This window comes from Macaca mulatta, chromosome 11 (genome assembly GCF_049350105.2).
Source record: "Macaca mulatta isolate MMU2019108-1 chromosome 11, T2T-MMU8v2.0, whole genome shotgun sequence".
Classification (NCBI taxonomy): domain Eukaryota; kingdom Metazoa; phylum Chordata; class Mammalia; order Primates; family Cercopithecidae; genus Macaca; species Macaca mulatta.
Genome location: NC_133416.1, coordinates 73,161,204 through 73,177,516, shown reverse-complemented (window position 1 = coordinate 73,177,516; position 16,313 = coordinate 73,161,204).

The window sequence follows — 16,313 nt, the reverse complement described above, 5'->3', positions numbered from 1 at the left end:
ATAACTGTCATTAAATAGAGAGAATTAAATTTAATAGAGTAGTTACTAGATCTTTAAATACCAATGTGTGATTAGAAGCAGATTTATTGAGGATTTAATCATGGAAGAATAGATTCATGCCTTTTCAGCGATAAATTTATTTTGTTTCCTTTGTTTTATTTTTCTATGTAAAGTAAATGGTTAGTGGGCATTTAAACTGGTAGTGTATGAAAAACTAAATGCCAATTAAGTAGTATTCAAAATATACAGAATACATTAGACTCTTCAAAAACAGTTCAAGACTGTACATTAATCCTTTGTGAGCTTGGAAATGTCCACCCTTGGCAGAGACTCAGAGAAGCCTAGAGATGAATGGCTGTTAGGAACAGAGGGATATGAAATTCACCTGATTTTGTTCATATTTGCTACTTGGTACAACAGTTGACTAACTTCCTTTAAGATGTTTTTGATACTATGGGTAAAATATCAAAGGCGATACTTGAACAACATTGTTCAGAAACCTTAGCTTGATTCACTCAAACTCTCATTAGTTTGATATGCTCAAACTCTCATGCTTTCCGTTTTGTTTCATTTTAAGTAAAAAGACATATCTCTCAAACTATCTGGAGGGGCTGATTTGTTTTCACCGCCTTTCAGCCCACCCCAACCCAAGTTTGGAGCATTTTGTTAGATCACTTTGATCTTCTGTTTGACTTCTGCTTCATGGAAAAATGCTCATAAACCTTCAGAGAAAGGCTTTCTTTACTTTTAGCTTTATTCAAGAATTATAAACAGTGGACAGATCTATAGCAAAACGATTTTAAGAGCACTTAGGACCCACATGCTAATTTATTTGCTCACCACCAAAAAGAGGCTTGTTTGGTAAAAAGAAGTTTAAAAAGTTCAACTTTGCTTAGTGAAAAAGAACTCCACTTTTAAGTGGCTAAAAGTATTGTGTTTCAGGTTTCTTTTTTTAATATTAAGATCTCTAGCAACAATCTTCTTAAAGATGTTATGCAAAAGGATTGACATTTGAAATGGCTTCAAGAGTCCTGTTACTCCTGACATGCTGGCAAACACTTCACAGATGTGCGTTCTTGTTGTAGCCATGTCAAGAGAGGATACAAAATCTGTGACTACAAACAAGTCTCTGCATGTCTTAATCCCAGGGTAATGGTAGACCCCGAGACGTTAGGGTGAGGGCAACCTATTCCCTTTAATCCATCATTATTCCAGCCTTATTGCAGCTTCTCCACAAATTATGGGATTGGCCCATTGAGCTCTACATTCTTAGATGTTGGATAACAACTGTGGTTTCAGATAAAAACAAATGAACAAAATTATAAACCATTGCCATTTGGCATTTTGCAATTCTGAGAATGTCTTTCCATGTAGCAAGTGAAAAAGGATTACAGACTGTTTACACTACTGATTTTTAAAAACGTAGTCCTCTAAACCTCGATTGGGCTTGTAAATTTATGTCTCCTGGGCTGAATAAGTACTATTGAGAGATTTTATTTGGAAAATCACTTAATTTTATGTAAAAATTCAGATTTCGGCTTCTCTTAAAAAGTCAGATCTGACCACACTAGCATTTTCTCTGGCAATATCGACTGAAAGTAGTAGTGGCTGCGCATTTTATAGAGATAGTTTAATTTTTATAATTTTCCTCACTCTTTAACCATGGCACTGGGCTTCTTGACTCATTTACCCATGGCCCCCCAGTTGGCATTTGAGTCTTTGGCCCCTGTAGCATATGATTACTTTGAAATACCAATACCAGTACTGATGTATGGGGGTGGCCCGCAAAGTTTACATTCCTATTCTGAATAGATGTTATCCATTCTGCAGAACTGGACCTTTTTCCTTAGCAGGATATTATTATGATGAGGCAGAAAGTATCAGGGAAAGCTACAGAATATCTTTCCAGTAGGTGTAATTCGGTAACCTTAGTTGTTACCGGTGGAGTGAAGTGGGGTGAAGGATTCTATTCTGGGCCCAGTGGAAGCAGCATCTTTTGCTGTGTTGGCATATGGTATACAAACCCTCAATAGAAGGCCAGTTCCAGGAGGACAGAGACTGGGGTTTCTTGTTGAATCCCATGTACCTAAAAGAGTATTTGTTGCACATAGTAGGGGCTCAATAAATATTTGTTGAATAAACTAGATGGATTATTTATGGAATGTCCAAGTTTCAGTTTAAACAAGATGTATAAAATATTATTACTTTTTATCGAGTGCCTTCTATGTATTAGGTGCTTTGCAAATATCATTTATTTCTCACAAGAGGTAGACATTGTTGATCCCATGTTATATATGGGGACGTTGAGATTTAGAGATTTCTAATTGTCTAAAGTCTTGTGCCCAAAAACAGCAGTGATTTTTATTCAAGTCATTTTTACTTCAAAACTTGTTCTTTCTGTTGCCACTCCACATTTTCTTTTAAATATAAGATCATACTTTAAAACATTAAGCAAAAGTGATTATGAATAAGCTCTGTCAAAAGGACACCAAAACATCTAACGCATTGCTGACATTGTTCATTCAATCAACTGTCTTGGCTTTTTTCTATTTCACAAAATCCACTGTTCGGCTGAGTTTACTGATCAGTTCTGGACCTTGCGGGGGAGCAGGGTGAGTGAATTGAGCATGCAAAAGTTAATCTGTGAACCAGATCAGAAAGGGCATAAGACACACACCTCAGGTAGAACCAGATATTCAGCCTCAGGCTGTCTTCTCTAAGCTGCCAATTGGCCTCCCTGACCCCAGTCTATTTCAGCAGAAAGTCTGAAGGGTTGAATTTCCTCTGGGCCTCCCCTTTGACCTCCGGTTTGTCCTACCATGGCTTGAAAGCCTAATTCAGACTTGCAAAACTCTCAGTCGTCCTTGCTTCCTGCTGACTGTGTCTGCTTTGTCTCAGATCTTCATTTTTGTATGTCTAGCTCTGGCATGGTAATCTTACTCCAACTCTTGATTTCTCCCTTAGCTTGGCAGTTCTGGGTTGTGTATTTTTGACCTTGCACAGTAGCCAGACCCAGTTAGTCCAGTCACAGGAGTGCAGCAGACAAGACTCAAGGCCCTTGACTTATAGTTGGACTCATTTGAACTGATCAATTTAATAAGAGGCTGGAAAAGTTGTTTAACTTCTGTTCCCCATGATTCCATTTGCCTCCCCTTTTCATGGAGTTGTGGGGATAGCTTTAATGGTGCTTATAAAGTCATTAATTGAAAAATGATCATGAATCTAAGATAGTATAGTAATAACTTTTAAACTAAATTTCTATGAACTTAATATCTAAAAAATAATTATGTAGGTATAACACAAACAATATTCACACACAAAGGTCAAATAATTAGCCAGTCGCAGTGGCTTACGCCTGTAATCTCAGTGCTTTGGGAAGCTGAGTAAGGAGGATTGTTTGAGCTTAGGAGTTCAAGACCAGCCTGGGCGACAGAGTGAAACCTTATCTCTGCAAAAAAAATGAAAAATTAGCTGGGCATGGTTCTGTGTGGCTGTTGTCCCAGCTACTCAGGTGGCTGAAGTGGGAGAATTGCTTGAGCCCAGGAGGTTGAGACTGCAGTTAGCCACAGTCATACCACTGCACTCCAGGCTGGGTGATGGAGTGAGATCCTGTTTTGAAAAAACAAAAATCTAATAATTATGAAGCCCAGTGTGGAGAATCAAAACCGAAGCAAATGCAGAAAATGATAGGGCTTCACAGCCATCTGGGCCTGGAATTTTCTTTGTTGGAAGGTTTTTAATTAAAAATGAATTTTTAAAAAAGATATAAGGCTAATCTATTTCTTTTTGAAGGAAATTTGGAAGCTTGTGTCTCAAGAAATGTGTCCATTTCATCGAAGTTGTCAAATCTATGGATACACAGTAGTTTTTTGTTACCCTCTAAATAGTTGTAGGTTATATAGTGATATGTATTCTTCCATTTCTGATATTTGTAACTTGTGTCTTCTCTCTCTTTTTTGTCAGTTTATTAATTAATTATATTAATTAGTAATATTTTCCATAATTTTTCTGCTATCAGTTTCATTGACTTCTGCTCTGATCTTTAAGATTTTCTTCCTTTGGGTTCACTTTGCTCTCTTTATCAAGTTTCTTAAGGCAAAAGCTTATATCATTGATTTGAAATATTTCTTCTCTTCTAATATAAGCATTTCAATTCTATAAATTTTCCCAAAAGCATTGCTTTGACCACATCTTGCAAATTTTGTTGTCTTGTGTTTTTACTTTTTATTCAATTCAGAGTATTTTCCAAATCTCCTTATAACTTCCTTTTTGATCTATGAGTCATTTAGAAATTGTCTGGAATGCAGAGCAACCACCAAGATTTGTGCACTGGTCACTGTGAGACCCCTGTTTTTTGTTTCTAACTGACCCCAGATGTTCTAGCCCTGTCAGTACTCCCAATGTTCTCTATGTGATAAGAGAAACAATCCTCCTGCAAAGGGTGCCAGAATGGTGGGGAAGCTGACTATCCATCTCCAACTCATTTTTTTCTACTACAGAAATTGTGGGTCCAGAGAAATTATCTCTGTGTGGCAATATGCTGGCTTGAGGAAGGTGCAGTGTAGTTCAAAAGAATTACTCCTTTTATCATTTGATTGCAGCTTTGCTAGGTTCTTCAGTCCAAGGGGGTGTCACACTTACTCCCAGTATTCAGGATGGCATTTTTACCTGTGGATAATTGCTAGTTAGATTTCTTGAGGGTGAGAGGGAATGAAGCCAGACAATGCCTATTCATCATCATACTTTCATCATTCTCCAGTATTCTTCGTCTCTTTTATCATGCTTTTCATTCTAGCATTTTCTCATAGTTTCCACCTTTTTGCTCACCGTTTCCTTGTGATCATGCAAATTAGTGATGTTTTTCACTAGATCTTTTAACATATTAATGATAGTTATTTTAAAGTTTGGTAGTTCCAAAATATCTCTCATAATTGAATGTGGTTGTATTAATTACTTTGTCTCTTAATAGTATATTCTTTTTATGTGCTGCTTTGTGTGTCTTGCAATTTTTTATTGAAAACTGGACACTTTTATGTAGAGAGCAAAGACTGAAGCAAATATTTATGGCTTTTTGCTAGGCTTCTGGTATATGGAATTGATTCAATCAAGCCAGGAATTAGACTGCGTGTATGCTATCTTCCTGTTATGGTTACTCTCAATGTGTCACAGGCTTCAACTTCTAGTGTTACCTTGTGCTTAGGTGGAGAGTAGTTTGTCAGAGGTTTTTTCTCAATGTCTGCTTCATCCTCAGATTTAGGTCTTCCCTTTGCGCCTATGCCTTGTTAAGTTGTCTCTCAATGCTCTTGAAGACTGCTATTACTTGTTTATTGACCTTGCTAGCCTGGTGTTGGGAGTGGAGTGGAGGTTTTCTTTGCTATTCTGGTTCAATCTCAGTCTCAGATAGGTGCTCTGTCCTTGGGTCTTAGAGGTGGTGCTTTCTCTGTGATATTTTTATTTGCTCAGCAGTAGGAAATCTCTAATGATCCCCAATGGTCAAGCTTAGGATATATTCCTGCCCTTCCCCAGAAGGTTTTTCTGTTCCTTTCCCCAGCTACAATGGGTCTTTACCAGTGCCCTGATGGCGACATAGTTTTTATTGTTGTTTTTCCCTCAGCGGGATAAGGCTTTTTTTTTTCTTCCCCTGAGGAGAGAAAGAAATGGCTATATCTTCAAGCCTTTGCCTCAGTGGCTGCTCTTCTTCTGTGCAAGTCTATACTACAGTGATGTTTTCTCCGGAATCTCATCCTGTCTTTAATTTTTCTCGTGAGCACTCAGCATCTGTGGAGAAGTGCCTGCAAGTGGATGTGAATTCTCCTTATGTTTGTGGCTCTCAGTAGTTCTATACTGTCACTCTAAACTCCATACCCTATACTTTCCCACTTGACCTTTAACAGTCTGTTAAAAATTTTGGTTGATTTTTTCTTACCAGCTTGCATGGTATCTGGTGTTTGCTGCAGGCAAGCAGGTACTCTCCTTGAAGGCACCTGTTTTTCTTTGAATTTATTAAGTTAGTTGTGTCTGCCCTGTGACCATAGCCCTGTGATAGATTCAAGAGAACTTGTAATTCTGTAAATTATCTTTTTTTTCTTATTGGTTATAAGTGTGGGATGATATTCTTTCCTGCTTTCTACATCCGATAAAGATCCAGAAATACTGTTTCTTGATTTACAGGAAAATTTATTTCTAGATTTTTAAAACATCTACAGGTAATAAATCTTATTGTATAGACCAAGTGTCAGTAAGGTCATTTTGGACCTCAAGTAACAGAAAACCCAATCAAAATACCCAAACCAAGAGTTCTAAATTATCTCATTTGAAGAGAATAGTGGAGGTACAAGGTTTAGTTAAACTTTTCAGCAATTTTGTTAGGGATCTAGGTTCTTTATATTTTTCTATTCTGGTATTCTCAGGATATTGTTGTGTTCCCTTAGTGTAATTTCCCCCAGTGTCCCAAGATGACTACCAACATTCTATGCATCACATCCCTACAAACATATCCAGACACAACAACAAAGCAAAAATAAATACAAATAAATTGATAAAATAAAAATATAAGAAAAATCAATAGACTTCTATCATTATATTTTAAGAAAAGAAAACTGTACCAAGAAGTCTCCCAGCAAACTTTCTACATGTCTTATTTGATAGCGTTGGGTCACATGTCCACTGCTCAATCAATAGCCAGAAAAGGGATGGAATTATCACATTTGATTTAACCTCATCAAGAGTCACTTCTGGGCTGGGAAGAGAATAAATTTCTGTGAAGCACCCGGCCACCTGACAGCTGAACAAAATCAGGGTTCTATTTTTAGCAAAAAAGAATGTGGGTAATGACTGTTCAGTGATTAATGGTGTCTGGTAAAGTCCATAGGCATAAAGATGACAAACTTTGGAGTCAGATGTATCTTGGTTCAAATTCTGGCCCTTTGAACTCTGGCAAGTACAAAAGGGATAATATTTTGTAAATATTAAATATTTGGTATCTGTCTTTCTTCCTCATTAAATTGTGTTTCTTGGTGTTTATTTTGCTGTTATAGCCCAGGAAGGGGAAATACCTTGTTATTACAGCCCAGAAAGGGGAAAGCTACCTCAGGAAAGCAGAAGAAATGATTTTGGTTATGGTAGGTGCACAGAACATAGCAGCTATTGTTATCTGCCAATAAATTGTAATAACACATTTAGCTGATGGCTTATTCTAATTACAGGTACTTTGTTATGACTGCACTTTCCATTCTGTGTAAAGATGGGGAAGAATTTCCTAGCTGAAGTGCAGAGTGGCAGGCCTTTAGTGGACCACGTTTTATGCAATAGCAAGGGTCAGGGACATGTGGCAGTTACAGCAATTTATGGCTCTGCCGTTAATGAGGAGGATTCTATATTCCTCTGTGTTCCAGGTGAGACATAGCTATGGAGCAGGGTGGTCTAAAGAGGTGCAACAAAAGTAAGAGAGCTCTTCAGGGACTCAGGTTTCTCTCTTCATTCACAGTGATGGGACTACACAATGAATAGGAAAAATAATAGCACCAGTCAAGTAATAAGCAGTTTAGATAAATCTAAAAAGACTCCTATTTATCTCTCATCATATCATAAGAATAAGATGGTGGTCAGGTTAAAGTGCATAGCATTTACAACAAGACTCAAAACCAAATGAGTCTTATTTATTTATTTATTTATTTATTTATTTATTTATTTGAGCCAGAGCCTCACTCTGTTGCCCAGGCTGGAGTGCAGTAGCATGATTTTGACTCGCTACAACCTCTGCCTCCCAGGTTCAAGCGATTTTCATGCCTCAGTCTCCCCAGTAGCTGGGATTACAGGCATGCACCCCCATACCCACTAATTTTCATATTTTTAATGGAAACGGGGTTTCATCATGACGGTCAGGCTGGTTTTGACCTCCTGACCTCAAGTGATCTGCCGGCCTCAGCCTCCCAAAGTGCTGGGAATACAGGCATGAGCCACCGCACCGGGATAAATGAGTCCTTTTTTGCAGATCAGTCACCAAATATGTTATTTTGCTTTGGTTTTTCAAAAGTGTAAGCTTAGTTTTATTAATCTCTCAATGTTTATTTCCCCCAAGACCTTAGATCATGTCAGTTCCTTCTTAATCCTGGAATAGTCTTTCTATATTGAAAGTGTAATAGTCCTTCTGCAAAAATACAATGGAACCCCCACCCATAATTTGGTTTGGATGTAGAGACTGATGATGCCACACATACACCAAGAGGGCATGAAAAGTTTTGATACTTACATGATTGAGGCATTTCTGGAAGGAGCAGAAAAGGAACACCCATGGAATCTGAAAATGGCTTAAAAGACAAGGAAAAGAGATGGGTTTGGGGCTTTTACAGTGTTTAGGTGGTGGGTCTGGGCTGAGGGTTTCTGCGCAGGCAAAGGACTTACGTAGTTTGAACTTCTCACTAGCGCCAAAGGAGAGAGCACCCAGAATTTCCTATCAGCTTACCGCGTTGTGGGACGGGGAAAGAGGAAGGAGTGAGGCCTAAAAGCTGTCAGCAGTCAAACATCAGAAATGGAGTCAGACTCATTGTGAAAATAAGATCTAGAAATGTACATCCTTGAATAAGGATGCTCCAAATATTTGGGTCCTTTGATAGTTGGGTGAGAAAGTTAAAGAAAGCAGGATGAAGAGGGGAGAGAGAAAGGAATGAGTAATCTTACAAAATCTTTTGCCATTATGAGTTACTTATTTCAGTTCTGAATAAAATTCAAATGTATTCCTTTTGCCTACTGCCTCTTCACGATCAGACACCTGCTTGTCTGCCTGCACCCTCAGTCTCTCTGTCATACACTAACCTTTGGCATCAATGAATGCCCTTTTATTTTTAAAAATGCTTTAAAATTATGATATATTTTACACATACAAAAGAAGTCTTGTGTTTTTTATAAACCATTTAAAAAAATACATTCAGATACCCACCCACAAATTAGATTTTTAAACATACAGTTTACTTTCTTTATTTCCTTCTTTTTTCTTTTCCTTTCTTTTCTCTTTTCCTTTCTTCTTTTCCTTTTCTTTCCCTTTCCCTTTTTCCTTCCTTCCTTCCTTCCTTCCTTCCTTCCTTCCTTCCTTCCTTCCTTCCTTCCTTCCTTCCTTCCTTCCTTCCTTCCTTCCTTCCTTCCTGACAAAATCTCACTCTGTCAACCAGGCTGGAGTGTAGTGGCATGAAAATGGCTTATTTTAGCCTTGACCTCCTGGGCTCAGGCTATCCTCCCACTTCAGCCTCCCAAGTAGCTGGGACCACAGGCATGTACCATCATACTCAGCTAATCTCTTTTATTATTTTTGTAGAGACGGGGTCCCTCTATGTTTTCCAGGCTGGTCTCAAACTCCTGGGATCAAGCAATCCTCCTACTTTGGCCTCCCAACATGCTGGGATTATAGGTGTCAGCCACTGCACCTGGCAGTTGATTTTCATTATTTGCAGTTGCAATGTCCTGCAAAGTCACTGTGAACACTGAGTTACTGAATACTGAACCACTGCTCTTAGGAGAAACATAGGGTTAGGTTCCTGTGAGCCTCAGATCAGTCACATTTTCATCAACCTGTCGACATCTAACTTTGTTTTGTGTGTGTTTCTGTTTAAAACACTGTATTTCATATATATGGTTAATTCATTAACATTGAACTCACAGCAACAGCACTATAACTTGACTGAATGAAGCTTAAATGTACACTTATTTTCTCCAAAAGGGAAAGCACAGCGTTCTTGCACTTAGGAACACTAGACCCTAGTACTTCAGCAAAACATTTGGGGGCTATTTTAAACATTAAAATCACCAAGAAAAAGCACAAAAATGCAAAACAAAACAAAACAAAACAGGCACTGGATAGACCACAAAAAGAACATATGTTTAGAGTATGATAGATTTTTAAAAAAAGGTGGAGTGTGGCCTCACTTCACTTCAGCTGGGAAAGTGTGCATCAGGTGATTGAAATTCTTCTCCACTCAATGCTTGTCCACAAAGAACCGTGAAACTGCTGCTTGTACTGATTTGGAGGCTACAAATAAATCTTAACAAGTAGGCAAATTTGCAAATGTGGAATCTCCAAATAATAAAGATTGACTGTTAAATAGTTATTAAATATATGTTAAATATAACAACTTGCCATTATTAAAAAATACAGACTAAGAGAATAAAGAGTGTGGAGAGGAAAAGTTTTGCTACCCAACAGGAAGCCCAATCCAGCAATGAGTCTAAGCTTTGGGGGATGAGTTTCAGAGGAAGAGAAGTGGGGTAGGTCTTTTAATGCCAAAAAATTTGATGTATTAGTGAGAGTTCTCCAGAGAAGCAGAGCCAATAGGGTATAAATATGAAAAGAGATTTAGTACAAGAAAATGGCTCATATGATTATGAAGGCTGACAAGTCCCCAAATCTGCAGAACCGGTTAGCAAGCTGGAGACCCAGCAGAGCCAATGATGTCATTTCAGTTTAAAGGGCATCAGGGTGAAACTCAGAAAGAACTGGTGTTTCAGTTCAAGTGCAAAGGCAGGAAAAAGGTGATGGCCCTGTTCAAAGGCTGTAAAAAAGACTTCTACTTGGGGGAGGGTCAGCCTTGTTGTTCTATCCAAGCATTTGATTGATTAGATGAGGCCCACACTCTATAAAGGGCACCCTGCTTTTCTCAAAGTCCACTGATTTCAATGTGAACCTCATCCAAAAACACCTCACAGAGACACCCAAAATAATGTTTGATCAACTATGTGAGCATCTTGCAACCCAGTCAATTTGACACATAAAATTAACCATCACAACTGGGGACTGTTTGTGTTCCATATTAGGAAAGGCATATCTCTGGGTGTGGCTAATGGGCTGGAGACAGGAGAATCTGGCTTGGCTAGAGGTGGCAAGCTGAGCCTGCAGGATAACTGCCTCAGGGCTCAGGTGCCAGCTGCTATACATGGGATGTGTCAAGATTTTGGTTTCAGTCTTGCCTCCACTGTTTAGAGTCTAGATAGCCAGGTCAGAGTCACCATATTTGCCTCAGATTTATTGCTTTAGGAATAAAATGTTATAGATAGAGTTGGAGGTACTCCCTTCCAATTTTCTTTCCTCCCTCATTCAAAAGTATTCTAACCATGTTTCTATATTTTTACTACATATGTATATACCCAAAAATAACATGTTATTTTATATAATAAACTTTTTCACTGTTAAATCTGTTATATATATCTTTTTCAATTTCTTTAAAAAGTCAATATTGTGTTTATGGGATTTATCCATATTGCATATGTTGATCTGGTTCATTTTATAAATTACATTTTATATGTGTGTGTGTGTGTGTGTGTGTGTGTATATATATATATATATATATATTTTTTTTTTTTTTTTGAGACAGAGTCTTGCTCTGTTGCCCAGGCTGGAGTTCAGTGGTGGGATCTTGGCTCGCTGCAGCCTCTGCCTCCCGGGTTCCAGTGATTCTCCTGCCTCAGCCTCCTGGGTAGCTGGGATTACAGGTGCATGCTACCATGCCTGGCTAATTTTTATATTTTTAGTAGACACCAGGTTTCGCCATGTTGGCCAGGCTGGTCTCAAACTCCTGACTTCAGGTGATCCACCCTCCTTGGCCTCCCAATGTACTGGGATTATAGGGGTGAGCCACTGCACCCGGCCTACTTTATAATATTTTTACTAATAGACATAAATTTTTTTTCTCCCAATTGTTCTATTACTATTACAAAATGCTACAGTGAATATTCTTATACACGTGTGCAAACACCTCTAGCATTCAGCAAGAGAAGTGCTGAGTACAAGCATTTTCACCTTTAGCAGAAATTATTTCCCAAATGGTTGTACAAATGTACACTGCCACCATCAGTGAACACTGCTTTCTGTTGTTTCACATCCTCATTAACACAAAGGTTGTGAGATTTCTTAGTTTTTGACAAATTGCTTGGTATAAAGTGTTATCTCATTTTTGTCTAATTTATATTTTCCTAATCACTAGAGAAGTTGAAAACTTTTCCATGTGGTCATTGGCCATTCATCTTCCTTTGGTTGTAAACTGCCCATTCATGTCATTTACCCATTTTTCTATCTGATTGTTTTTTCGTATTTACTTACAGATTTTTAAAATGTATATCTTGTATAGTAATATTTTCTTGGTTATTTCTTTTACATCTTCTTCCAACAGTGTGCCTTTAAATTTTGTTCAGACAGTTTTTGCCATCCAAAAATTTTTAATTACTTTAATAAGGTAAATTTTGTTTTATTTAGGAAATTCTTCCCTACTTCAAGACCATAAAGATTTTCCTTTGTTTATATCCTCCATATTGCTATCTCATGATATGAAAAATTTACATTTCATACTTAGGGCCTTAATTAACCTGGAATTCTTTTTCATATAAAGGTTTCGTAGGATTTCTTTTTAAACCATAAGTATAGCCAATGTTCTCAGCCTCATTTATTAGATAGCTCATTCTTTTCCCACTATTTCTTTTGCCTCTTTCAAGGGCCCCCACCAGAACTACATATACCACATTCTCTAAATGTGAATGTTTGTTTCTGTTTTGCATGAGTCCATCTATTTATCCTCAAGGTAGTATCACATTGTTTTAAACACTAAAACTCTATAACAAATCCTGATATTTGGGAGGGCAAGGTGTCTCCCTTCTTTTTTTTTATTTTTCAAAATTTTCTTGATGACTCTTGATCTTTTATTCTTCTATGTGAATTTTAGGATTAGTTTGTCAAGTTCAACAAAAATCCTATTGAACTTTAATTAGATTTATAGGTTAATTTGGGAAAAATTATCATGTTTATGGCATTGAGTCTTTCTAACTATTAGCATTCTATAATTTTTCATTTATTTGTTGTTTAAGTATTTTAATACATATTTATATTTTTATTACAATGTTGTACATCTTTCTAAAAATTTATATGTTCATTTTTTTGCCGTCATTGTGAATGGGAGCTTTCCTTTAGTTTCATTTTCTAAATGATTGTTTATTAGGTATAGCATAGCTATTGTTTTTGTATATTGTTTTTCTATCCAGGAACTTTGAGGAGCCATCATTACTTTTATTAACACAATTGTGGAATATCTTCAATTTTTTATGTAGACAACAATATCACCAGCTAATATTAAACATATTGTTTCACTTTTTCAGTTCTTATCACTCTCTTATTTTTTTCTGTTTCTGTATTTTTGTCCTGAATAGAAGCAGTAATAGTGAGTTTCTTTACCATGTTCCTGACTTTAAAGGTAATGCTTTTGATTTTCACATTTAGTGTGATATCTGCTTTAGGTTGTTGACAGGTACTTATATCAGATTAAGAAAATTTATTTTATTGCATATTTATTAAATTTTTTTTCTTACTTGCTTTTTTCCTGTCTTCTTTCTTTTTCTTTTTATCTTTCTTTCTCTCTCTTTTTCTCTCTTCTTCTCCCTCTTTTGCTTCCTTACTTTCTTTGGTTAAAAAGTAACAAATATTAGGTGTTATGAAAAGTTTGCATATCTATGTTCATAGCTATGTCTATTATAAATTTTTTCTCATACTATACTGCGCTTGTGCACTTTTAATATCAAAGTTTTTCTAGCTTCATAAAAAGGACTTGGAGAGCATCTCCCTTTTGTAGTTTCTGTAACTGTTGTATAAAATAAGTTATCTGTTCTTTGAGGGCTTGGTATACTCTATGAACCGGTTCCTTGTTTTAAATGTGTATTAGTATTTTTTAGCTTAATATTTCCTTTGGAGTCAAGTTGAGTAATTTATAGTTGACTCAGGATATTTAACATGCAAATAATATAGCACCCCATCAGAAACTGATTTAAACAATACAGGTAGTTAGTATGTCAGATATTAAGAAGTCTAGAGTGGGGAATTCTGCAAGTTGGATGACTGAGAGACTCAACAGTACCATCAGGGACATAAGTTCTTTCCACACCTCCTGTTCAAGGAGTCTTCAAGGGGTTGACTCTTATATCCAGATATAGCAATGGTCAGAGGATGGACAGGGGTCTCTCTTCCTGTTCCATCTTTTTAGGAAACTGTAGCAGGTACCTCATCATACTTGGTTGGCCTGAAATAGCTCATGTTGTCACTTCTAAATCTGTTGCTGAGCAAAAACACTTAGACCAGGATTCACAAGCACTTTCTGTAAAAAGCCAAACAATAAATATTTTATGTTTTGTGGACCATATCATATGTTGCAACTACTCAACTCCACCCATGTAGTGCAAAAACTGCCATAGGCAATATGTACATGAAAGAGCATGGCTATGTTCCAATAAAACTTTATTTTCAAAAACAAGTGTCCCACTGGATTTGGCCCAAGAGTCATAGTTTGTCGACATCTGACTTAGACACTTACCTTGATATAGGGATGGAGTCAGCCATCACTCAGATACATGGCTCTGTAGATAAGGTAAGATACATAGAAAAAAACTGGGATGGTGGGATTCTTGGGAAGCTGGGAACAGGAGAAAGGGGCCTGATTCTCAGAGATGCTATGCATTGGACTTCATATTTTGGGGAAGGAGGAAGCACCTTTAAACAAGAGAAGATTTCATAGGCAGCATGAAGACTTGTTTGCAGGGGGTGAAATATCTGATCCAACACCTTTAATATCTCCCTTTTACCACAGAATTGAGGCAGCAGCTGCATTACAGCTACTCAGGTAACGGCTCTAGTTTTCCACCTGAAGACTTCTTGAGCTTGTCTGCCTTCTCTGGGAATTAAACACATACACCCACACCCACACCCACACCCACACCCACACAGACACACACACACACACACAAAATGAAAAAAAAAAAACAACTCCCAGGTGCTCTTACTATACAATCAAGGTTGAGAGACACAGGCCTAGACTTCCGACTGATTCTCAGAGGAACTCTCTGCCTGGCTTCTCTTGTCTCTCCAGTGCTCATTGGGGTGACCTGAAAACTACCTAACTTTGGGATTAGGACCTTATTTCCAACATTGGGAGCAAGGGGGCTCTATCTGAAAACAAGGCTTTACACCTTTCTAGTTGATTCCTACCCATTCGCAATGGTCTCTGAATAAACCTCACTCATAACTAAAATTAAAGTGAAGTGAGTTCTGGTTTTAATAAACCACTGTGATGCAGTATCATAAGCCATTAATTTATGCCAAAATAAAAAAATAGAGTCGATATCAAGCATCTAGTTGTCTACCATTTGGAGGCTTCATGCAGATGTTTTTAGGTCACTATGAAGGCTTCAAACATAAGAGACCTGACCTGTGTGGGGTTGGTCAGTCCTTTGGTTCCCTTTGTGAGATCTGGGACTAACCATGACATCTCTGACGTGCTTGGGTGCTCTTTCTTCTAGCCAGTGATCTGAGCACTCCTTTTATTAAAAATACCTTCTAGATATGAAGCCACCATGGACAGCACAAGCTTCAAATCCTCATGTTGGATCCTCTTTTCATCAACCAAAGAGTAATAAGCTTAATCAGGCCAGAGAAAAGAAAGGCTACTTTATCTTTCATTTTCATTTGTGAGCCTAATTTTCCCTTCACTTTCACCTTTATTCCCTGAAAGCAGTATTGCCTAGAAATTCTTCCTACCACAATTACACTGCTTTCCCAGGAATTTTGGAGCTGGCAGCAAGAGCTGTTCCAGCCCACACCTGGGTCCCTGCATGCCACCATCCTTACTCACAGCTCCTGTGGGTTTTGCAGGACAAAAAGATTCAAAACATACTCTTTGAGGCAAAATGGCCCTAGGAGGAGATTCATGCTGACATAACAGAGTCTGACAAGGATCTCATTCTGACTCCTCACCTGTATCAGAATGCATATTTGGGAAGAATTGCCAAGTATTTTTTTTTTTAAAGTCACAACTTCATTCTTGTGGTTTCCATACCCCATTTCAGACAGGTTTGGACAAATTCTACTGACTCTATTGCTATGTGGGGGCTCTGAAGGCATTTCTAGCAACTGAAGGTAGAAAGGCACCAGGGTGAGTGGAGATAAGGAAAAGTGGGTAAGATAAGTTTGATGGCCTCTGGTGGGACCACCCAAACTGCTATAGGAAGCCACTGCCACTCACCTTTCAAACGTTTTGAAACTTTGCTTTATGTTGAGTCAGCTTGGGGGAGAATTGGAGAAAGCTCTGCTATTTTTCTAAGCCAGTGCACAGTGAAGAAGAGGGAAGGTGAAGCAACGTGAGATCAGTTCAGTTCTGCAGTCCTGTGTGAAGCAGCTGTTATACACAGCAATGTGCAGTGCCCAACTACTGGACGAAGAATAGGACCTTGGCTCTGGAAGTGGTCCAGGTACCAGGATTGATCCAAGCAGGCCCCAGGTGGTATGTTTTGGGTGT